At 47.2% G+C, this 24,885-nt stretch overlaps 1 pseudogene; it reads right to left on the bottom strand.

Annotated features, from left to right (window-relative positions):
* Window positions 1-13,528: 13,528 nt before the first annotated feature.
* Window positions 13,529-24,885, bottom strand: part of LOC121552150 — a 29,020-nt pseudogene continuing 17,663 nt past the window's right edge.

Here is a 24,885-nt window from a genome sequence, read left to right as displayed (position 1 = left end):
GGCCATTCTACTGCCAATGTTTGTCTATAGAGATTGCATGGCTGTGTGCTCGATTTTATACACATGTCAGCAACGGGTGTGGCTGAAATAGCAGAATCCACTAATTTGAAGGGGTGTCCACATACTTTTGTATATATAGTGTAGATATTTTTAATACATAGCCTACACCGTCTACAGTATAGGGAATCTGCCCGCTTGGCAAGGCTCATATAGCATTGCACAGCAGCTTTATTACCACGTAATCAATGTAATTATAAGTAATTAGCCAATAAAAATTACTTCCTGTCATTTAAAGTCTATCATTCAGATGAAATATTAGATTGATCATTACTGTAAAGGTTGCTGTTGTCATTTTTAAATGTAATCTAACAGCAATCTCTAGAAGGCGCAGCAGTGTTGGCCCGATAATGCGATTTTTTTACATAATTGAAATAAACAGCTCATTAGACTAAAATTAAATGATTTAGTACAATGGAGTCATACCAAGGAAGAAAAGGGGCTGACAGACAATCAAACATAGAAGGTGGAATTTTATTTAACACATGGAGATCAAAGATAAATAAATACAAGTCTAATGACTTTTAAACCTTGCTTGAAGAGCTTACCAGGTAAACATTTTGTCGCACTGATTTCTATCACTTCTATCCACCTCTTCCCTATGTAGATGGTAAACAGTATATAATATTTAACAGTTGTTGTGTTGGAGAAACCAAAGACTTTAATGATCTCATTCATTATTCAGAGGTGTTCATTTCAGATGTTTCAGCTGAAGGAGAGAGAGGGGATGTTTATTAATGAAGGTTTGTCACAACGCTGCCTCTCCATGGTCATCATCAACCATCTCTATGAGGAGAGTGGACCCGCAAGATAGAGCTATTTGGTATACAGACCCTATACCATTCATAACGATTTGGAGCTTAGCATTGATCTCAAGGAGAGGATGTGTAATACATTGTTGAGTAGAATTGGAATTAAAAAGGCATGACCAAACAATCATCATATTGTCTAGTGGAGGTATTAGTAGTGGTTATATTGAATAGGAGAGGTCAGTAGGTTTACAGGTAAATATAATATGCCCTTAGAGATGGATTACTATAATGCATCATCATAACCCTGAAAATGTAAAAGACAGTACATCAAGTAGAAGATCATTATTATGTACACTGAACAAAAATATAAACGCAACATGTAAAGTGTTGGTCCCATGTTTCATGAGCTGAAATAAAAGACTGCATTCATTTTACATACGCACAAAAAGCATATTAATCTCAAATGTTGTGTACAAATTTGTTTACATTTCTGTTAGTGAGCATTTCTCCTTTGCCAAGATAATCTATCCACCTGACATGTGTGGTATATCAAGAATCTGGTTAAACAGCATGATCATTACACAGGTGCAACTTGTTCTGGGGACAATAAAAGGACACTAAAATGTGCAGTTTTATCACACAACTGCCACAGATGTCTCATGCTTTGAGGGATTGTGGAATTGGCATGCTGACTGCAGGAATGTCCACCAGAGCTGTTGCCAGATAATTGAATGTTCATTGCTCTACCATAAGCCACCTCCAACGTCATTATTATTATTTTTTGTATTTTTACCCCCTTTTTCTCCCCAACAGGCTCGGGAGGTGAAGGTTGAGTCATGCATCCTCCGAAACATGACCCGTCAAACCACGCTTCTTAACACCCGCCCGCTTAACCCAGAAGCACCAATGTGTTGGAGGAAACACCGTTCAACTGACGATCGAGGTCAGCCTGCAGGCGCCTGGCCCGCCACAAGGAGTTGCTAGAGCGCAATGAGCCAAGTAAAGCCCCCCCGGCCAAACCCTCACCTAACCCGGACAATTGTGCGCCACCCTATGGAATTCCCGATCACGGCCAGTTGTGACACAGCATGGGATCGAACCCGGGTCTGTAGTGACACCTCTAGCACTGCAATGCAGTGCCTTAGACCGCTTAGGTTTAGGGTTAAGGTTAGGTTTTTGGGTTAAGGTTAGGGTTAGGGTTAGGGTAAGAGTATGGGTTAGGGTTAGGCTTAGGGGTTAGGGAAAATAGGATTTTGAATGGGACTGAATAGTGTGTCCCCACAAGGTTAGCTGTACAATACTGTGTGTGTGTGTGTGTGGGGGGGACTTTAACAACCTGTAAAAGTGCAGCCAGTGTGTGGGATGGCCTAATGTGCAATGACATTTTAACAACTGCAATTGGATCGAGGCCAGATTGCTAAGGACAAAATACAAGTTAAAATGTTGGTAATTTGTACAGTCAGCAATTTCATTTATGGCGTTATAATTACTCTCGGAGTGAAACATCTTTTATGGTGATTCTCAAGTACACAGACAATAAAAAATGAAAAACAGAGGAAATAAACTTTTATGGGTTCATTGGAAAGTCGATGTGTGCAGTGCAAGCGTATACTGTTTGCTACCTACAGAACACAGCACCCAAATGGTGGATATCTTAGCCAATGACACAGAACAACCCTGAGCAAACAAATGCAATGCAAATGTCCTTATATTCACACTTTAAATTATGTAGTGGCAGGGGTTAAAGCCAAAATAAATCCCATGACTGAAATTTAAGTCAATCTCAGATCGATTGTCTAGGGCCAAGTTAACTTCCCTTTCATGTAAGTCATGACCATCATGCTTTTAGGGAAAGAGGATTGTTTTGTACATGTATTAAACTGTGAGTTTGACCAAATCCAGTCCTCTTGCTTAGGGGGTCTGGAGTCCTCCCTGGGAAATGTTTATGTAGAAGGACTGAGAAGCTCAGTTCTGGTGACTTTATAAAAGGACATTCTACAAAGAATGCATGAAAATAAAATAATGTTGACACCATCTAAAATATAATTTCCACCTCCAGAAATGGGCCCAATAACATATTGGTAAAAATGATTGGACCGTCAGTGGTGTAGTGCTATATTTTTTAGGTGAGGGACATAACAAAATGACTCAGTTTGTACTGACGGATTGAATATCATTATAAAATAGGTGCATAAAATGCATCCTCCAATTGCAACGTCTGCCTATATGCCCACACATCTTGTCTCAGTAATATTTTATATTTTTAATACCCTCAAACACCATACATAATTTAAAAATAGGCCATTATTACTGTCAATCGTGAAATATAATTCTTCACGTTTACCAGTGAAATGTCCAAACTGCATGCACAATATTGGATCTCAATCAGTTTCATGAGGATATGCATTTAGATCTTATTGAATAACTGTTTCATGAGCGAATTAAAGCAGATAGTGTTAAACTATTCGCATTTCTTGTAGGCCTATTTTGTTTCAATCAAAGCATAGCCTGCAGCGCATGCTGTTGAGTTTTGGCCGCATGAGGAAAATGTTTTGACTATTCAGCTTCAGATAAGAAATGACTGAGGAGGTGTTTTTGGTGTAAAATGTTATAGGCCTACTATGCTACAGTAGGCTTATATGCCATTGTATTCAGATCTGTTATGTAAAATACTAATGAATCATTATGTGATCTTGCGAGATTCAGCTTTGAGCTAACTTTACTAAACAAGCACCATTGGGAGAAGTGATAATCTTAAATTTGTAAGAAGAAGAAGAAGAAGAAGAAGAAGAAGAAGTAGAAGAAGAAGAAGAAGAAGAAGAAGAAGAAGAAGAAGAAGAAGAAGAAGAAGAAGAAGAAGAAGTGATGAGTAGGACTATTAGGCGAAGGCAACATCTTGATGAGGGAGATTTTAAGCGTTTTGAGTGCCCTTCGAATCGTGGCGCTGAAAGGAAAGCTGTGGTCACGTATCATTCTGGGTTCCTCTGTGCAAGGGGGTCCGTGGAGTTTTATGTTATGAACATCATGGCAGACGCGGTGAATTTGGATTCTAGATCTCGTTGGTGTGATGATAAGGTTCATGAGTGGATCACTTTGTCTGCATATACAATAGAGGTGGTACGTTTCTGTAAGCTAAGCACTCGGACAGTAGGGCGAGTTCAAATGGGTCGTACAAGACCGTTTTGAGGACAGACGTTTTGGCAACCCTTGGTAGAGTTTTCGGTCTGTGGCTGTTCTTGCTACGTCGGATTTGGCCTGCTCAAAGTGGTCAAGCCTCCGACCGACGGGACTCTGCACACATGCCTACAGTTCATAATTCGTGCCACCGCCATAGAGAAAGAAGACAGGGAAGAAACCACAATTTAGGCTACCTACCTATAGGCTGCTATAGCCTACATATTTAGTTTGTCATTCCATCGTTTTCATGGAATGTTTGGTGGTAATTAAATATAATTTATTTAGAATTTATCAGAATACATTTTCCAGATATAATTTTACCATTCAGCTAGTTGTACACTCAAATTGAAAAAGTGAGGGCGCACTACATCCCTGTGGACCATGCATATAGCCTATGCATGGTCTATATTATCAGATGTGCTATTAGCAATAAGCATTATCACCTGTAGCCCAACTGATGCAGCATAGTAACTATAAAATGTACATAGGCTGAAGCAGGGGTTTGTCCATCTGCATTTACCCCATTGGATACAACATCCTGATTGTTATTATTATTAATTATACATTTTTATTCACAAAAAAAAAATACTTTTTTGTTGTTGTTTCTATTACAAAGTATGTCATTGCCCTTTTAAGACGAAAATGCACCTTTAAGAGCTCTGTTGCGCAGCTGAGCCTAAACCGTGCTTGAAACTCCGGTTGTAAAACTGCATTTGTTGTCACGAGTTACAAAGCCAGAACCCAGAAGCAGACCAGGACAAGGTAAGTTGAAACGAAGGTGAGTGTTTATTTACAAATTCAAGAGTGATGCTGAATAATCCAGGGAACAGAGCGGGCGGCGTTGATTAGTTGTTGGGGGTGCAGTGGTTGATCCAATCATGGCTCGGCAGCCGCCGACCACCAGGCAGAGGTTGGATGAAGGTTCCGGACGCAGTGACTGCAGATGGAACAAAACGGAGGTAAGTAAACAACAAACCAACAAGGTGCAAAACAACAAAACTAACGCTAGAAGCTCTAAGACTGATACTCTGGTAAACCTACTGTTCATGGCTAACGATCCGGCAGGGAATGGATGTTAGGCCAGAGCCTAAGAAGGGTGATGATCAGGACCAGGTGTGCAGATTGCTGATGGGATGCAGGTGCGGAAATCAAGAGAGCTCCCCGGAGCGTTCCAGAACCCTCGGGAAACTGGAGATCCCGAGCAGAAAAACTAGTCCACAGACAGGACCCGACTCAGACTGCCGGGATCGTTACAGTACCCCCCCCTCCGACGAACGCCACCGGGCGGACTCCCGGAGCGCCAGGATGGAGGCGGTAGAAGTCACGGATGAGGTCAGCATCTAGGATCTGTCGCCGCGGAATCCAACTCCTCTCTTCAGGACCATACCCCTCCCAGTCCACGAGATACTGGAAACCCCGGCCCCGCCGTCTGGAATCCATGATGCGTCGCACCGTGTAGGCAGGACCACCTCCGATCATCCGAGGAGGAGGAGGAGGAGGCGGAGGAGGCAACAGAGGACTGAGGAAAACAGGCTTGAGGCAGGAGACATGAAAGGTGGGATGGACTCTGAGCGTCCTCGGGAGTTTGAGTCGAACTGCCACCGGGTTGATCACCTTCTCCACCACAAACGGACCAATGAACTTCGGTAACAACTTCCTAGACTCAGTCCGTAAAGGAAGATCCCGTGTGGCCAACCAGACCCTATCTCCGATGGTGTAGGTGGGAGCGGGGATCCGGCGACGATTCGCCTGGAGCTGATACCGGTCCGAAACTCTAAGGAGTGCCTTTCTGGCCCGATGCCAGGTCCGGTGGCAACGACGAATATGGGCCTGAACAGAAGGCACTGAGAGCTCCTTCTCCTGAGAAGGGAACAAGGGAGGTTGGTAGCCATACAGGCACTGGAAGGGAGACATCCCAGTGGCAGATGTAGGGGAGAGTATTGTGGGCATACTCAACCCAAGGCAACTGAGAGACCCAGGAGGTGGGGTTGGAAGAGGCCAGGCAGCGTAGCGTGGATTCCATCTTCTGGTTGGCTCTCTCCGCCTGACCATTAGATTGGGGGTGAAAACCAGATGTGAGACTGACTGTAGCTCCAATGGCCAAACAGAAGGACTTCCAGACAGCAGAGGTAAACTGAGGGCCACGGTCGGAAACGATATCACTGGGCAACCCGTGGACCCTGAAAACCTCCCTAACCAGGATCTCGGACGTCTCCGAGGCAGAGGGAAGCTTGGCAATTGGCACAAAGTGGGCGAACTTGCTGAATCTGTCCACGATAGTCAGAACGACCGTGTTCCCCTCAGAAGCGGGCAACCCAGTGACAAAGTCCAGGGCCAGATGCGACCATGGTCGCCGGGGAATAGGGAGGGGGTGAAGTAGTCCAGAGCTGGGCCGATTGGTACCCTTATTCTGCGCACACACTGGACAGGCAGCAACATAACCCCGAGTATCCTCGGCCATGGCAGGCCACCAAAAACGTCTGCGAAGAAACGCCATCGTCCGAGCCACGCCAGGGTGACAAGCCATCTTGCTGGCGTGGGACCACTTGAGGACCGCAGGACGAACCGACTCAGGCACAAACAACCGACCGGGTGGACCGTTACCGGGACCGGGCTGCGTCCGAAGAGCCGCCATCACCTCCTCCTCAATCTTCCACCTAACAGCTCCCACGACGCAGTTCCGGGGGAGAATTGTCTCGGTCTTGGACCCACCCTCCTCCGTCTTGGAGAACATCCGAGACAAGGCGTCCGCCTTGCCGTTCTTAGATCCAGGTCGGAACGTCAGGGAAAAATTGAATCGTCCGAAAAACAACGACCACCTGGCCTGACGGGAGTTGAGACGTCTAGCCGATTGCACGTAAGCAAGATTCTTGTGGTCAGTCCAGACAATAAACGGTTGCTCCGCCCCCTCCAACCAGTGGCGCCACTCCTCCAAGGCAAGTTTCACCGCGAGAAGCTCCCGGTTACCCACATCGTAATTCCTCTCCGCAGGCGAAAGGCGACGAGAGTAGTAGGCGCAGGGATGGAGTTTACTGTCCGTGGAGCATCGCTGCGACAGGATGGCGCCAACTCCCACATCAGACGCGTCCCACTTCAACGACGAACTGACGGGCCGTGTCCGGTTGAGAGAGAATCGGTGCGTTGGTGAATCGCCTCTTCAAATCCAGAAACGCCGATCCGCCTCCGGATTCCACTTGAAGCTCCTGATACTGGAAGTCAAGGCAGTTAACGGAGCGGCCACACGGCTGTAATCCCGGATGAATCTGCGGTAGAAATTCGCAAACCCCAAAAATCTCTGGAGCTGCAATCTCGTACCGGGCTGGGCCCATTCCAGAACCGCTCTAACCTTCTCCTGGTCCATCCTAATCTCTCCCCTGGAGATGATGTACCCGAGAAAGGATGTCGTGTGGGCGTGAAACTCGCACTTCTCGGCCTTCACGAACAGGCGATTCTCCAACAATCGCTGCAGAACCTGCCGGACATGCTGGACGTGGTCGGAAGGTTCCTTCGAGAAGATCAGAATGTCATCCAGGTAAACAAACACAAAGAGACCGATCATATCTCTCAGGACGTCGTTCACCATACTCTGGAATACCGCTGGAGCATTGGTCAGTCCAAATGGCATCACCTGATACTCGAGTGACCCATCGGTGTATTGAACCCCGTCAACCACTCGTCTCCCTCTCTGATCCGGACCATGTGATACGCATTGCGTAGGTCTAGCTTGGTGAACACCGTAGCACCCTGTAAGGAGTCGAAGGCAGAACTCATCAAGGGCAGGGGATACTTGTTCTTGACCGTGATGTCATTCAACCCCCGATAATCAATACACGGTCGAAGAGAGCCATCCTTCTTACCCACAAAGAAGAATCCTGCCCCCAGGGGTGATGACGAGGGACGAACGAGACCAGCAGCTAGGGACTCCTTGATGTAGGTCTCCAAAGCCTCACGTTCAAGGCGGGAGATACTGTATAACCTTCCCTTGGGGTAGACAGCTCCAGGGAACAGGTTGATGGCACAATCATATGGTCGGTGGGGAGGGAGTGACAGAGCCTTCTGCTTACTGAACACTTCCCCCAAATCGTGATATGTCTCGGGAACCAGGGACAAATCTGGGGGTTTAGCCTCAATCACCTGACTGGGAACCGAATGGGGACAGGCAGTCTTGAGACAGTTAGCATGACAATCAAGGCTCCAACTCGTTACCTTGCCCGTCACCCAATCGAACGTGGGATTGTGTTCCTTCAGCCAGGGGTATCCAAGGACCAGAGGAACATGGGAAGACGGCAGAATGAAGAATGAAATCATCTCCGAATGATTCCCCGACAACAGCATCTTAACCGGTTCAGTCCTCATCGTGATACGTGCCAGACTACTGCCGTTCAGAGTGGTCGCTTCAATGGCTTCCGCAATTGCTCCTTGGAAAGCCCCAGCTGTTCCACCAACTCGGCATCAAGAAAGCTTCCATCGGCACCTGAATCGATAAAGCGTTAATCGCTAAGCTCTGATTCCTGTTCACAAGGGTAGCCGGAAACGGGGTCTGACAGAGGTACTGAGAGGTTGAAACTGGCTCGCTAAAAAGTCCTCCCAACTTTAGCGAGCCGGGCAGTTTGACGACCGCCGGGAACAAGTGGAGATGTAATGTCCCGAGCTACCACAGTAGAGGCAGCAGTTGGTCTTACGTCTATGTTGACGCTCCTCCTTGGTTAACCCGTGCCGCCCCACTTGCATGGGTTCAGAATCGGGAGAGAGAACCTCTCCACTAATCCTTTGTGGTGGAGAATGATCGACGTGTTCTGGTCCACCACCCGACCCGACTGGGAACTGAGAAGCTGATCGACTGGACGGACCCCATTGCTTCTCCCTCCTTCGCTCTCGGACTCGATTATCCACCCGAATAGACAAGGCTACCAAGCTGTCCAGGTCACTAGGCTCCGGATAGGAGATCAGCTCATCCTTGAGCTGCTCCGACAGACCCTGGTAAAAGGCCGCTTGCAGAGACTCCTCATTCCACCCACTCTCCACAGCCAACGTCTTGAACTCGATCACGAAGTCGGCCACGCTGCGAGTTCCTTGGTGGAGCGAAAACAGGCGCCTAGCTGCGTCCCTCCCTCGGACGGAATGGTCGAAGAGCTTCCTCATCTCGGCCATGAACCCCTGGTATGAAGCCATGCAGGGGTCTTGTCGTTCCCAAACGGCTGAAGCCCACTCCAGCGCTCGACCACGCAGCAACTCAATCACAAAGGCTATCCTAGCCTTGTCTGTGGCATAAGAGTAGGGCTGTAGATCGAACACTAACCCACACTGCATAAGGAAAGAACGGCATCTTCCCAGCTCCCCCTCATATTTATCCGGCGCCGGAACCTTGGGCTCACGGAAGGACACCGCTTCAGACGCGGCAGGCGAGATGGGTGAAACCGGTAGTGGATCCTCCACCGGAAACTTGCGCTGGTTCTGGACCTCCGTCAGACCGGTAGAAAGGTTCCGAACTGCCAACGCGATCTCCTGTAGCTCCGTGCTATGATGGCCCAACATCTTCTCCTGATGGGTAATGGCATGGCGAACAGAGTCCAGGTCCGCTGGGTTCATTACTGGCCGGATCGTTCTGTCACGAGTTACAAAGCCAGAACCCAGAAGCAGACCAGGACAAGGTAAGTTGAAACGAAGGTGAGTGTTTATTTACAAATTCAAGAGTGATGCTGAATAATCCAGGGAACAGAGCGGGCGGCGTTGATTAGTTGTTGGGGGGTGCAGTGGTTGATCCAATCATGGCTCGGCAGCCGCCCGACCACCAGGCAGAGGTTGGATGAAGGTTCCGGACGAGTGACTGCAGATGGAACAAAACGGAGGTAAGTAAACAACAAACCAACAAGGTGCAAAACAACAAAACTAACGCTAGAAGCTCTAAGACTGATACTCTGGTAAACCTACTGTTCATGGCTAACGATCCGGCAGGGAATGGATGTTAGGCCAGAGCCTAAGAAGGGTGATGATCAGGACCAGGTGTGCAGATTGCTGATGGGATGCAGGTGCGGAAATCAAGAGAGCTCCCCGGGAGCGTTCCAGAACCCTCGGGAAACTGGAGATCCCGAGCAGAAAAACTAGTCCACAGACAGGACCCGACTCAGACTGCCGGGATCGTTACATTTGTAAAACAATGACACAAGCACAACATTGAAGAAGTAGAGATGTGTTATATTATTTCGATTTTTAAAGGGATAGTTGCAGCACCATCAGCTCCCCTACTTCCCGAGGCTATGAAAGTGGTAGCAATGAAAACTGGGATCCCCCTCTTTTTACAACGAAGGCCAAAACTCCTTTCAAAAGTGTTTTCCCGCGATTGAATTAAGAATAGTTGTGCAATGATTGCTTGTTGTCAGAATACATGTTTCCCTCCTATGGCTCTCGCAACTTCAATGCGCTTCGAGAGGAATATTTATCTCGCATAGAACACACAACATGCGACAAGGTAAATAGGTAAACTATTATACTATGGGGTTGTCTGATTTTGTTTTAATAACAATATTACATGGCAAAAATAGCAGCACTGGAAAGTTACATCCTGAGGGATAAAGTAAAGGCTTTGAATTACTTTACCAGCAGCTACAGTAAGCTACACACCACTGTCTGAGTTGAGCGATGCGGCGCATTATAGACTATTTAATTCCTTTCATCTGAACATCGGAGTGCCACCAACAATCATGCATGTCAATTCAGTGCACACAGTATAACAGAGAAAATAAAATATTTGAGAATTCATTTATTTGGGAATTTCATAGAACATACATGCTTCTATCTGTATTAGGCTATGTCATCTCCAACTGATTTTTATTGCGGATCTACACTCGTCTCAAAAACGACCTCTCCAGAATTCATGACAGAAATCCATCGCAATGACGGAGAACTTTAACCCCTGTACAGGTGTGTGTTTGAGTAGATTGAAGCTCTAAGGCAGACCTGTTATATACAGTGGGGAAAAAAAGTATTTAGTCAGCCACCAATTGTGCAAGTTCTCCCACTTAAAAAGATGAGAGAGGCCTGTAATTTTCATTATAGGTACACGTCAACTATGACAGACAAAATGAGGAAAAAAATTCCAGAAAATCACATTGTAGGATTTTTAATGAATTTATTAGCAAATTATGGTGGAAAATAAGTATTTGGTCAATAACAAAAGTTTCTCAATACTTTGTTATATACCCTTTGTTGGCAATGACACAGGTCAAACGTTTTCTGTAAGTCTTCACAAGGTTTTCACACACTGTTGCTGGTATTTTGGCCCATTCCTCCATGCAGATCTCCTCTAGAGCAGTGATGTTTTGGGGCTGTCGCTGGGCAACATGGACTTTCAACTCCCTCCAAAGATTTTCTATGGGTTGAGATCTGGAGACTGGCTAGGCCACTCCAGGACCTTGAAATGCTTCTTACGAAGCCACTCCTTCGTTGCCCGGGCGGTGTGTTTGGGATCATTGTCATGCTGAAAGACCCAGCCACGTTTCATCTTCAATGCCCTTGCTGATGGATGGAGGTTTTCACTCAAAATCTCACGATACATGGCCCCATTCATTATTTCCTTTACACGGATCAGTCGTCCTGGTCCCTTTGCAGAAAAACAGCCCCAAAGCATGATGTTTCCACCCCCATGCTTCACAGTAGGTATGGTGTTCTTTGGATGCAACTCAGCATTCTTTGTCCTCCAAACACGACGAGTTGAGTTTTTTACCAAAAAGTTATATTTTGGTTTCATCTGACCATATGACATTCTCCCAATCCTCTTCTGGATCATCCAAATGCACTCTAGCAAACTTCAGATGGGCCTGGACATGTACTGGCTTAAGCAGGGGGACACGTCTGGTACTGCAGGATTTGAGTCCCTGGCGGCGTAGTGTGTTACTGACGGTAGGCTTTGTTACTTTGGTCCCAGCTCTCTGCAGGTCATTCACTAGGTCCCCCCGTGTGGTTCTGGGATTTTTGCTCACCGTTCTTTTGATCATTTTGACCCCACGGGGTGAGATCTTGCGTGGAGCCCCAGATCGAGGGAGATTATCAGTGGTCTTGTATGTCTTCCATTTCCTAATAATTGCTCCCACAGTTGATTTCTTCAAACCAAGCTGCTTACCTATTGCAGATTCAGTCTTCCCAGCCTGGTGCAGGTCTACAATTTTGTTTCTGGTGTCCTTTGACAGCTCTTTGGTCTTGGCCATAGTGGAGTTTGGAGTGTGACTGTTTGAGGTTGTGGACAGGTGTCTTTTATACTGATAACAAGTTCAAACAGGTGCCATTAATACAGGTAACGAGTGGAGGACAGAGGAGCCTCTTAAAGAAGAAGTTACAGATCTGTGAGAGCCAGAAATCTTGCTTGTTTGTAGGTGACCAAATACTTATTTTCCACCATAATTTGCAAATAAATTCATTAAAAATCCTACAATGTGATTTTCTGGATTTTTTTCCCTCAATTTGTCTGTCATAGTTGACGTGTACCTATGATGAAAATTACAGGCCTCTCTCATCTTTTCAAGTGGGAGAACTTGCACAATTGATGGCTGACTAAATACTTTTTTTCCCCACTGTATGTTCAGGAGCACATTCACTTACTCACCCTGTCAAAACCAGAGCGGGCTGTCGTGATAAATGTGGGATTAGCATGAAGAACATTCTACTTAACGGAGTGACATTTCTTCCTGTTCCTTCCTGTTCCAAGTTCATAATGGCAATCTTTGTATGAAAAGCCACCCAAATGACCAATGCAATTTCCCTGAGTCTTTATCACCCAGAAAAGAGCTGTAAACACCATCAAATGTGGAAAACGTGAAGAGTGAACAGATACGAATTAATTCAGCAAGTTAGGTAAACCAACTGTACTGTAGCCTTGCTCCTATTGTTACTGTGAGAGAGAAGTAAGCAGGGACTGGAATGAACATTTTGGAAGGCACTTTAGAAAATATCTGGGAGCAGTTCTTTGAAAAATCCCAGTCATGTTGGCAGAGAACCCATGGCAGCATTGTGTAGTGACAGGCAAGTTCTTTTGAATTTTGAGGAACAAAGAGAGGCTTTATTTTCCATTTGATTCACCGACAATGCTTTTTTAATTTGTGTCTTCCACCACATTGAGCTGCAGAATGACATCCAGAACAATTGTAACAAGTAATTTCCATTTAAATGTTTAATTGAGATGAAATATAGATATACTCAGCAGCCGCGGAGACGTACAAAACCCAACAAACCCATCCGACTGTCTGTCTAAAACGGTTCCCCTATTGTTCAAAGTGTGAACCTCAATGAGCATTTACAAAGTAGCATGTTTCAAACTTTCGAAGTTGAACCAAGGACAATGAGAAGATTGCATAAGCATGTTTCTGTCTAGCTGTATTTGATGCAAAACGCTACAATTCATCACAAGAATATCTCCAGAGACAGCCAAAACATAATCTTTTATTCAAACTATCAGTCTGTTGATGGAGCAGGGACTCAGTTGTTATCTCTTGTAGACGGATTCACTAGCTCTAGCTGTATGAAAGCTACTGTACTCTATGGAGAGTGTCTCAGTGTTTCAGCGCTTTGCAGTGCACCAGGCAGTGTGACTGACAGCCAGCCAGACTCACCTTAAGGAAGACCTGCAGGTCCTGGGTCTGCGTGTGCTGCAGGATGTCCTGGCGCAGGTGTTTCAGCACGCCCACACACGTACAGTTGAAGTCGGAAGTTTACATACACCTTAGCAAAATACATTTAAACTCAGTTTTTCACAATTCCTGAAATTTAATCCTAGTAAAAAATTTGTTAGGATCACCACTTTATTTTAAGAATGTGAAATGTCAGAATAATAGTAGAGAGAATTATTTATTTCAGCTTTTATTTATTTCATCACATTCCCAGTGGGTCAGAAGTTTACATACACTCAATTAGTATTTGGTAGCATTGCCTTTAAATTGTTTAACTTGGGTCAAACGTTTCGGGTAGCCTTCCACAAGCTTCCCACAATAAGTTGGGTGAATTTTGGCCCAATCCTCCTGACAGAGCTGGTGTAACTGAGTCAGGTTTGTAGGCCTCCTTGCTCGCACACACTTTTTCAGTTCTGCCCACAAATTATCTATAGGATTGAGGTCAGGGTTTTGTGATGGCCACTCCAATACCTTGACTTTGTTGTCCTTCAGCCATTTTGCCACAACTTTGGAAGTATGCTTGGGGTCATTGTCCATTTGGAAGACCCATTTGCGACCAAGCTTTAACTTCCTGACTGATGTCTTGAGATGTTGCTTCAATATATCCACATCATTTTCTTTCCTCATGATGCCATCTATTTTGTGAAGTGCACCAGTCCCTTCTGCAGCAAAGCACCCCCACAGCATGATACTGCCACCCCGTGCTTCACGGTTGGGATGGTGTTCTGCGGCTTGCAAGCATCCCCCTTTTTCCTCCAAACATAACGATGGTCATTATTTTTGTTATTTGTTATTTAATTTTTTTAGTCATTTAGCAGACGCTCTTATCCAGAGCGACTAACAGTTTAGTGAGTGCATACATTTTCATACTGTGTTTTCATACATTATGGCCAAACAGTTTTATTTTTGTTTCATCAGACCAGAGGACATTTCTCAAAAAAGTACGATCTTTGTCCCCACGTGCAGTTGCAAACCGTAGTCTGGCTTTTTTATGGCGTTGTCACGGATTCTGCCGAGACTGCTCCTCCTCCTGGTTCGGGCAGGCTTGTCTGTCTGTTACACCTGTGTCCATTTGTGTGTTGATTACGTGTCTTATAAGTTCCTTGTTTTTGCACTAGACTGATTGTGTGTTGTTATTGCTGCCACTTTGTCAGAGCTACGTGTTTGCACTCTGTTTTGTTTCGTGTTTAGTGTTTACGCGTGTGCGTAATTTTCCCTCGCCTCTTGGTGTTATTCGAGGTCGGGTTTTTTCCTCATATTCTTTAGACTATTAAAGTCTGTTGGACTTTGTCAGCTTCCTGCTTCCCCTGTTTGTCTCCTGGCCTCTAGAGGTCAGCTGTGTTCCCCTTTGCCTTAGTTCTTCCTCATGTGTCCTAATTAGCTTATCCAGGTCACCTGTGCCTTGTTTCCCCTTGTGTATTTTAGCTGTGTGTTTTCCCCTTGTTTGTCACTTGGTTATTGCGTCCTGACTGTGTGTCTCCTGCTTTGTCTCACCGTGTCTGTCCTAGTAAGTTTTTGAAGTTATCTTTAGTTTGTTTTTCTCCCTCGTGGAGTTGTTTTGTTTTGCCTCCTGTTTTGTGAACATTAAATCTACTTGCCTGGAGTATTGCCTTGGGTGTTTCATTTGGGTCCTACAACATCTCCTCTGTGGCTAAGGGGTAGTACCCCCAGCTCTACACTTCTGAGACCGGAGTTCTAACCCGGAGTGTGACAGAATAACCAAGTCAATCATGGACCCAGAAACACTCAGTTCCCAGGACCTGTTGGCGGTGATCATTCGACATGAGGCTTCTTTCCAGCGCCATGAAGCCGTTCTCAGCCGACAAGAGGAGCTGATGGCTAGACATTCTCAACTCCTGGCCGAAATGATGAGTTCCCTTCACCAGCTCTTTGAACGCCTCCTTGGTCCTCCCCCTTCCCCCCGGTCACCTCCCAGTGACGACAGGCCTTCTCGGTTGGCGGAGCCCCGACTACCACCTCCCAAGCCCTTTTCTGGGGATCCAAGCTCTTGCCAGGGTTTCCTCACCCAATGCTCCCTCACCTTCGAGCTCCAACCCTCAAGTTTTCCCACAGACCGTTCCAAGATTGCCTACCTCATTACCCTTCTTTCAGACAAGGCGCTCGCCTGGGCCTCTGCGGTGTGGCAGTCCCAGGAGGCCTGTTGTGACTCCCACGCTGCATTTGTAGAAGAGTTCAAGCGGGTGTTCGATCATCCTGTCAGTGGGCGGGAGGCTTCCAAGCGCCTACTGTCTCTCCGTCAGGGCCCCCGAAGCACGGCAGATTTTGCCATTGAGTTCCGAACCATGGCAGCAAGGAGCGGATGGAATGATGAAGCGCTGAGGGTCTGCTTTCAGGGAGGGTTATCTGAGCCCCTTCAAGATGAGTTAGCCACCCGTGAACCAGCTGAAGATCTCGAGTCCCTCATAGCCTTGGCCATCCGCCTGGACAATCGTCTAAGAGAGCGGAGAACGGCTCGCCGTCAGGTGTCTCAGTCCCAAGTTCCTCTGAGCAGCTCTGTTTCTCCTGTTTGGACTCCGTCATTCAGAGCTGCCCCGGCTCCTGAACTGCCCCAGGATTCCCCGGAGAGCATGCAGTTAGGCCGTTCCAGGCTTTCTTCCAACGAAAGGGAACGTCGCATGAGGGAGCGTCGGTGCCTCTACTGCGGGGTTGCCGGCCACTTCCGCTCCACTTGCCCCGAGCTTTCGGGAAACGCCTGTCCCCGCCCAGCTACAGGAGGGTTGTGATGGGGAAAATTAGAGCTCCTCCTACTAACGCGGTCCTAGCTATTCCAGCCACTCTGTCCTGGGAGGGCCACCAGCATCGGGTCCAGGCTATGATCGATTCCGGTGCCGCAGGTGATTTTATGGATGTAACCTTGGCTAAGGAACTTAAGATCCCTACCCAACTACTTCCTCAACCCCAGGCAGTTACAGCCTTAGATGGCAGACCTCTGGAACCAGGAAAAGTTACTGAGGCGACTCAGTCCCTGCGACTTACCATCTCTCAACACCAGCAGGAGGAGACCTTCTATCTCATTGACTCTCCCGAGTATCCTATTATCCTGGGTCACCCTTGGCTATGCAGACATAATCCCCAGATCGACTGGCCTACTGGCACCATTCTTAGCTGGGGTCCCACTTGCCAACTCACCTGCATGCTTCAGAGTTCCTCAGCCCCTAGTACCCAGTTTCAAGAGTCTGTTGACGTCTCCCGAGTCCCCAGTGTTTACCATCGGTTCAAGGCAGTGTTCAGCAAGGCCCGGGCTACTGCCTTACCGCCTCATCGCACTTATGACTGTGCCATTGATCTACTCCCTGGGTGCTGCCCTCCTAGAGGTCGGATCTTTTCCTTGTCCTCCCCGAGCACGCAGCTATGGACACCTACATTAAGGAGTCCTTGGCAGCCGGCCTCATCTATGCCTCTACTTCCCCGGCTGGGGCGGGCTTCTTTTTGTTGAAAAGAAAGACGGGGGTCTGAGGCCTTGTATTGATTACCGGGGACTCAACAAGATCACGGTTCGGAATCGATACCCTCTTCCTCTCATGGCCACTGCTTTTGAGCTGCTTCAAGGGGCTTCCATTTTTACTAAGCTGGATCTCCGCAATGCTTACCATCTCGTGCGGATCCGGCCAGGAGACGAATGGAAGACGGCGTTCAACACGCCCACGGGACACTATGAATATCGGGTGATGCCGTTCGGGCTCACCAATGCCCCCGCAGTATTCCAAGCCCTGATTAATGATGTTCTCCGGGATATGCTTAATCTGTTCGTCTTCGTGTACCTGGACGATATCCTCATCTTCTCGAGGTCACTGAAGGAACATGAGGGGCATGTTAGCCGGGTTCTCCAGAGGCTCCTTGACAATCACCTCTACGTTAAGCCTGAGAAGTGTGAATTTCATGTTTCTCAGACTCAGTTTCTCGGGTTTATTGTCACTCCCGGGCACCTAGAGATGGATCCCAAGAAGGTCAAGGCGGTCCACGATTGGCCCACACCTGCCACGGTCAAGGAGGTTCAACGGTTCATTGGCTTTTCTAACTTCTATCGGAAGTTCATCAAGAATTTCAGCTCGGTGGTAGCCCCCCTTGACGACGCTTACCAAGGGAGGAGGGACCAAGATTCACTGGGGTCCGGAAGCAGCAGGGGCCTTCGAGGATCTCAAGCGCCGCTTCACTTCTGCTCCGATTCTGGTGACCCCTGACCCAGAGAGACCTTTCGTGGTGGAGGTGGACGCCTCAGAGGTGGGGGTGGGAGCCGTCCTGTCACAGAGGGGTGCGGATGGGAGATTACACCCTTGTGCCTTCATGTCTCGCCGCCTGTCTGAGGCCGAGCGCAACTACCACGTGGGGGATCTAGAGTTGCTTGCGGTTAAACTGGCCTTGGAAGAGTGGCGCCATTGGCTTGAGGGGGCTCAGCACCCTTTCCAGGTTCTCACAGACCACAAGAACCTGGAATATCTCCAACAGGCTAAGCGGATGAACCCTCGGCAAGCACGATGGTCCCTTTTCTTTAATCGATTCCAGTTCATCCTGACTTACCGACCTGGCACCAAGAACGTCAAGCCGGATGCTCTGTCTCGAGTCTATTCTCCCGAGGTACAAGAGAAGCCCTTGGCATCGATTATTCCGAGGTCTAGGATCGTCGCACCTCTTCAGTGGGAACTAGAAAGAGGGGTACGAGAAGCTCTTGCCCATGAGCCCGATCCAGGCGGTGGTCCTGCCGGTCGCCTGTACGTTCCTCTCTCGGTTCGGGGCCCGCGTCTTGCAGTGGGGGTCATGAGTCGCCCTTGACATGCCATCCTGGCAGTGCTCGCACACTGGAGTTCCTCCGACGGCGGTTTTGGTGGCCGTCCATCAAGAAGGACGTGCAGGTCTATGTTGAGGCCTGCCCTGTGTGCAACCAGGGAAAGTCGACACGCCAGCGACCCCAGGGACTGCTCCATCCCTTACCTGTTCCTCGAAGGCCATGGTCACACCTTTCTCTGGACTTTGTTACGGGACTTCCTCTATCCCAGGGCAACACCGTCATCCTTGTGGTGGTAGACCGTTTCTCTAAGGCTGCCCGGTTTATTCCCCTGCCCAAGCTGCCCTCGGCTAAGGAGACTGCTGAGCTCCTCATGAACCATGTCTTCCGGATATTTGGCATTCCCCTGGACGTGGTCTCTGACCGAGGTCCCCAATTCTCGTCCCCGGTTTTGGGGGGCCTTCTGCAGGCTTATTGGGGCCACAGCCAGCCTATCGTCAGGATTCCATCCAGAGTCTAATGGCCAAACGGAACGGATTAATCAGGATCTGGAGACCACCCTGCGGTGTATGGCGGCCAGTAATCCCACGTCTTGGGCCACCTATATCATTTGGGCTGAATATGCCCACAACACCCTCCAGTCCTCAGCCACCGGATTGTCCCCCTTCGAATGCCAGTTCGGTTACAACCCTCCATTATTTCCAGAGGAAGAGGCGCAAGTTGGTGTTCCCTCGGCCCAGCGCTTTGTCCAACGCTGTAGGCGGACCTGGAAGAAGGCCAGGTGTACCCTCCTTCGGACCTCCCAGAGATACCAAAGTCAGGCTAATCGCCACCGCCGGACGGCCCCTAGTTTCCGAGCTGGTCAGAGAGTTTGGTTGGCCACTAAGAACTTGCCCCTCCGGGTCGAATCCAAGAAGCTTTCCCAGAGATACATCGGCCCTTTCCGCATTGCTAGAAAGGTTAACCCTGTTTCGTATCGTTTAGTTCTGCCTCGCTCCCTTAGAGTTAACCCCACTTTCCATGTTTCACTCCTTAAACCTGTCTTGTCTTCTCCTTTTGCCCCCCACACAGACCCCCGCCACCTCCCAGGATCATAGACGGCCAGCCAGCCTACACAGTCCGCCGGATACTGGACTCCCGGAGGGTCCAGAACTCTCTGCAGTATCTGGTGGACTGGGAGGGCTACGGGCCAGAGGAGCGCTCCTGGGTTCCAGCCAGGGACATCCTGGACCCAGGGTTGATCCGAGATTTTCGCACCCTGGGGCCAGGGTGTTCTGGAAGGAACGTCAGGAGTCGTTCCTAGAGGAGGGGGTCCTGTCAGCTTCCTGCTTCCCCTGTTTGTCTCCTGGCCTCTAGAGGTCAGCTGTGTTCCCCTTTGCCTTAGTTCTTCCTCATGTGTCCTAATTAGCTTATCCAGGTCACCTGTGCCTTGTTTCCCCTTGTGTATTTTAGCTGTGTGTTTTCCCCTTGTTTGTCACTTGGTTATTGCGTCCTGACTGTGTGTCTCCTGCTTTGTCTCACCGTGTCTGTCCTAGTAAGTTTTTGAAGTTATCTTTAGTTTGTTTTTCTCCCCTCGTGGAGTTGTTTTGTTTTGCCTCCTGTTTTGTGAACATTAAATCTACTTGCCTGGAGTATTGCCTTGGGTGTTTCATTTGGGTCCTACAACATCTCCTCTGTGGCTAAGGGGTAGTACCCCCAGCTCTACACTTCTGAGACCGGAGTTCTAACCCGGAGTGTGACAGACTTAACCTCTGTGTCCTGCGCCTGACTCCTCCACCACATCCACATCGGTTCTAGTGACAGGCGTTTTGGAGCAGTGGCTTCTTCCTTGCTGAGCGGCCTTTCAGGTTAGTCGATATAGGACTCATTTTACTGTGGATATAGATACTTTTGTACCTGTTTCCTCCAGCATCTTCACAAGGTCCTTTGCTGTTGTTCTGGGATTGATTTGCACAAGTACGTTCATCTCTAGGAGACAGAACGCGTCTCCTTCCTGAGCGATATGACGGCTGCGTGGTCCCATGGTGTTTATACTTGCGTACTATTGTTTGTACAGATGAACGTGGTACCTTCAGGCATTTGGAAATTGCTCCCAAGGTCTACAGTTTTTTTTCTGAGGTCTTGGCTGATTTCTTTTGATTTTCCCATGATGTTAAGCAAAGAGGCACTGAGTTTGAAGGCAGGCCTTGAAATACATCCACAGGTACACCTCCAATTGACTCAAATTATGTAAATTAGCCTATCAGAAGCTTCTAAAGCCATGACAGAATTTTCTGGAATTTCCCAAGCTGTTTAAAGGCACAGTCAACTTAGTGTATGTAAACTTCTGACCCACTGGACTTGTGATACAGTGAATTATAAGTGAAATAATCTGTATGTAAACAATTGTTGGAAAAATGACTTGTATCATGCACAAAGTAGTCCTAACCGACTTGCCAAACCTATAGTTTGTTAACAAGAATTTTGTGGAGTGGTAGAAAAACAAGTTTTAATGCCTCCAACCTAAGTGTATGTAAACTTCTGACTTCAACTGTATGTGGCTGTGATCTTGAGGAAAACTTATTACACTGTTTCATGAAAACTCATTTCTATTCCATTTCAATGGTCAAATCCTTGGTCAAAATAGTCACTAAGGGTCTCCATTTGATTATAATATAATCCTGTAAAAACAGTGGAAAGTGAATGGACAGAGGGTGATATTGTACCTGGGAGGGGGTGCACCCGGATATCCCGAAGGCAGAGAAGACCAGAGGCACTTCAGACTTCAGCAGCATCTCTACATAGTGTGTTGTACATGAGTAGACTAGATAGATGCCAGACTGAACAATCTCCAAGGGGAGGTGAACTTAAAAGGCAAATAAAATAAAATATTTACAGAGCATAGAACTTTAACTATAAAAGCCCAGCTCTGTAGGTTAATATCTAAAAGTGTGAAAATAAAATGCAGACACAGACTGCTGCTTTGTCTGATTTTCACTCATCAATTTCCTCAAAACAACAGAATTGTCAGAGCCTGAATGCTTTAGAATAATGCAGTATGTGTGCATGTGTTTACTGGGTACACTGTCAATTTGCTACTACTACTTCATTACCTGTCCCTCTGTTTTCCTAGGTATTGACAGGATCGACCACATCAAATTTACAGAGGATTGTGCCACCGCTGTTTAGGAATTCTCCCTCATCGACGACATGGTGTGCTTACTCCCATCTGTCTGCATACATCCTGATTTGCATGCACTGCTGCTCGGATGGCAGAGCCATAGGAACTATAATAATTTGTACAAACTCATCCACGGTAGCATTACCATTTCCAAGACATATTCTTAGCCCTGAAACTCTATTAACTTCAGCGTATTCACCATCATCTGCAGAGAGAGATTGCCATTTCCACATTTTATGGGAACAATGGTAATGACTATGCCACCATAATCTCATCATATTCACCATTTCCATCAAGAAAACATGAGGCATTAAGAATCCCTAGTCTACACAGTTACAAATGATAACATAACTCAAAACGTGTACAATTTGGCTCGTGGTGCATAAATTGGGGCGAGAATATTTAGCATTAAAATGCAACTGCATCTTTCCAATGCACAGCCATACAAATGACAGTATTTCATAAGAATCCAATTGCAGCAGGATTCAGTAGACGCTCCCACCAAATGAAAGAAGTGTTTATCTCCTTATATACTTTTAACCGCCCTCTTCCTTGATTACTCCCTAACCTGCATGCAAATGGAAGGCAGGGAGAGACAGAGAAGAGACAGCAGATGTAGAAAGGAAAAACAGCTAAGCTCTATTCGTCAGACTGGAGGCCTCTTGGTATTCAGTCCCTTCCGGGGAGATTGAGGGGTGGGCTGCTGGACTCACCAATCCGAGGAGCCTGGCGGGCCAGAGGAAGGCCGATGTGAGCAGGGTTGAGAGGTGGAGGAGGAGGTGGAGGGCTCTTTCCATGTCTCCAGCCATGATGAGGAACACAGTGGAGGCAAACCAGTCGTGGCCGGGGTAGGCTCCCTGCAGAGTGTCTGGTGGAGGGGAGTCAAAGTGCAACATCTAGGACTGTCTGACTGGCCCCCCCCAGCAGAACAGCCAGACCAGGGGTAATGTCAGGGACAGGTCCACTACAACAACCACAGCATCTTACCTAGGGCACCACAGGTCAGTCTCAGTAGGCAGCAGGAGAGAGGGGTTACAGATTGAGGGGGCTGAGGCTGGACGCAGTGGGCCTTCTCAATGTGATTGACAGGCACGCACTGCAGGGGAGTGGAAGCGGCCAGTCATGATGCTAAACATAGAAGTATGAATCTGAATTTAAAACAGAGCATAACAACGAGAGGCTCTTACCAGGGAATAAAGAGAGCAGTCTCGGCAGAACTGCAGGTATCACTCTGTTGAGGAAAAGGTCCGTTTCTAAAAGCCTCTGAGTGTTCACGATGTGTCCTTGAAAAAAGACAGGTGTAAAATATCTATTCTACCTCTGAGGGAGAATAATAGAGTTATCACTTTACTGACCCTGGAATAGTCAGTGGAGGCTAAGTCAGTCCCTTTGTGATTCGTACGGTTGTCAAACAGAGATAGCTGATAAGGATACAAAGCTCCGATGTGAGTTTGGCTCTCTGTTGAGAGAGGAGCTCTTAGCAATGCCTCACCAAAAGACAGAGGTCCTGCTCAGAGTCATCGCTCAATAACATCAGATATCTCCCATACCTACAAACAAACACAAACCGACACAAATTCAACAGGGCTCTACTGATCTTATGGTGGCCGTCGTCACAAAGACATCACAAAGTAGGTTAGAAAATATTCAGGATTCCAGATCACACTTAGACTCATTTACTCAACATATTATGAGGTGTGCAATCAGAACAATTCGGGTTTATATATGGATATAATTAGCCCAAACGAGCCTTGTTTTAATGCTCAACTCTTCATTAACATATTGCCAAAAGACAGTATGAAATATCTTAAAGGAGTTCATAGAAAGTTTAGCTATTGTTATAGAATGTCTCTGTAATACCGCTGATCACCGTATAATTCTGTAATAATTGTAGTTATCTTTATTGGTCATTGAGTACCCCCTCTGAGAAAATGGCTGGTGCTTACTGGGGGGATTGAAACAATGCTGTGAGGTTCAGACAGACTTTGAGGATGCAGACGGCGTACCTGAGAGAGGCCTGAATCCCCAGCTGGTCCACAGACGACAGGCTGCCAGCCTTTACGCCGCTCTCTGACGCTATAAAACAGGCAATAAAGGAACAGGAAATTACCAGGGGTTTACACAATCGTGCTCCCCAGCCATTAATACAAATTTAAATTCAATGACTGCGGCAAAGCAAAGAGAATGTGGCTTTGGCAAAGCTCGCTCATCTGGTGAAATGACACAAACCCTAATCACACCTCTGTGATACACTGCAGAAACGATCAGACGAGCGATCTGTATTCATCATAGAAACCAATGCATGCTTTAATTGAGAAAATGACCTTGATGAGAGTGAAGTATACCCAGACTGACTGCTGCAGTTCTGTGGAAACTACTCTCCCCTCCTTATTAATGTCAGCGAAGCCCACTTCCTGATTGCAATTACTATCTGATGGAGATGAATGGCTTCTCTCTCCCATCTGCCATTGTTGCCTCTTGATAGATGAGTCCGTGAGAAATGCCTGGGAGAGATGTGGAGGAGCTCACAGGGTTAAGGCTCCAGCAAATGGCTCTGCTCCGCACAATGGCAGCACCTCAACTTGAGCAAATCTCTGCACCTATTGTTGATGTCAATCACAAGCCATGACAGGAGAGGAGAAGAGAGCCAACCCACACTGGCTAGGACAGCTGCTCCCCTGTGGGCCATTTGGTGGGAGGAATAACTTGACAGAAGAAATTAGAAAAGGGGAAAACAGGGCATGGGAGTGTGTGTGTCTGAGGGGGAGATGGAGTTTCTTTTGCCTTTTTCTATGATTCACCATCCATTGTGAGCTACAGCCCAAGAGTACAGCTCAGTTCTGATGAGCATGTCTCACATAAAGAGACTCCAGTTTTCGTTTGGCCTGAGTTAAACAAGCGAAGCGGAGAAAGAATACATTCTGAACATACGTGGTATTGATCCAGACGTCAGGACTCAAACACCTACAGGTCTCAATGAAACACTGACTGACTTCTACACCTACAGTATTTTACCAAGTCAACCATATATTATTACACATTGACTAACAGAATTGTACAGGAACACATAAAGGAACATACATAAGGGAAGGGGTCTCAAAGGTTACAAAGGTATGCTATTAGCCTCTAGGTTTGGGGAAACCATCAAACTAAGCTCCACGAAAACATGAAAATAAAGATTTCAAATCAACACCAATGGCTTAGAAATGACAGACCATCATTGTCTGGACTGAAGTTACTGAAGCTAGCTCCCATCAATAAATAATGGGCAACATTGAGGTCTCGGTGGACCCTAAAAACGTTGGTGTGTGTTGATAGAATTATGAGGCCAATTCG

This window comes from Coregonus clupeaformis, chromosome 36 (genome assembly GCF_020615455.1).
Source record: "Coregonus clupeaformis isolate EN_2021a chromosome 36, ASM2061545v1, whole genome shotgun sequence".
NCBI lineage: Eukaryota > Metazoa > Chordata > Actinopteri > Salmoniformes > Salmonidae > Coregonus > Coregonus clupeaformis.
The sequence above is the reverse complement of the archived record's forward strand: the minus strand, read 5'-3'. Positions and strand labels throughout refer to the sequence as shown.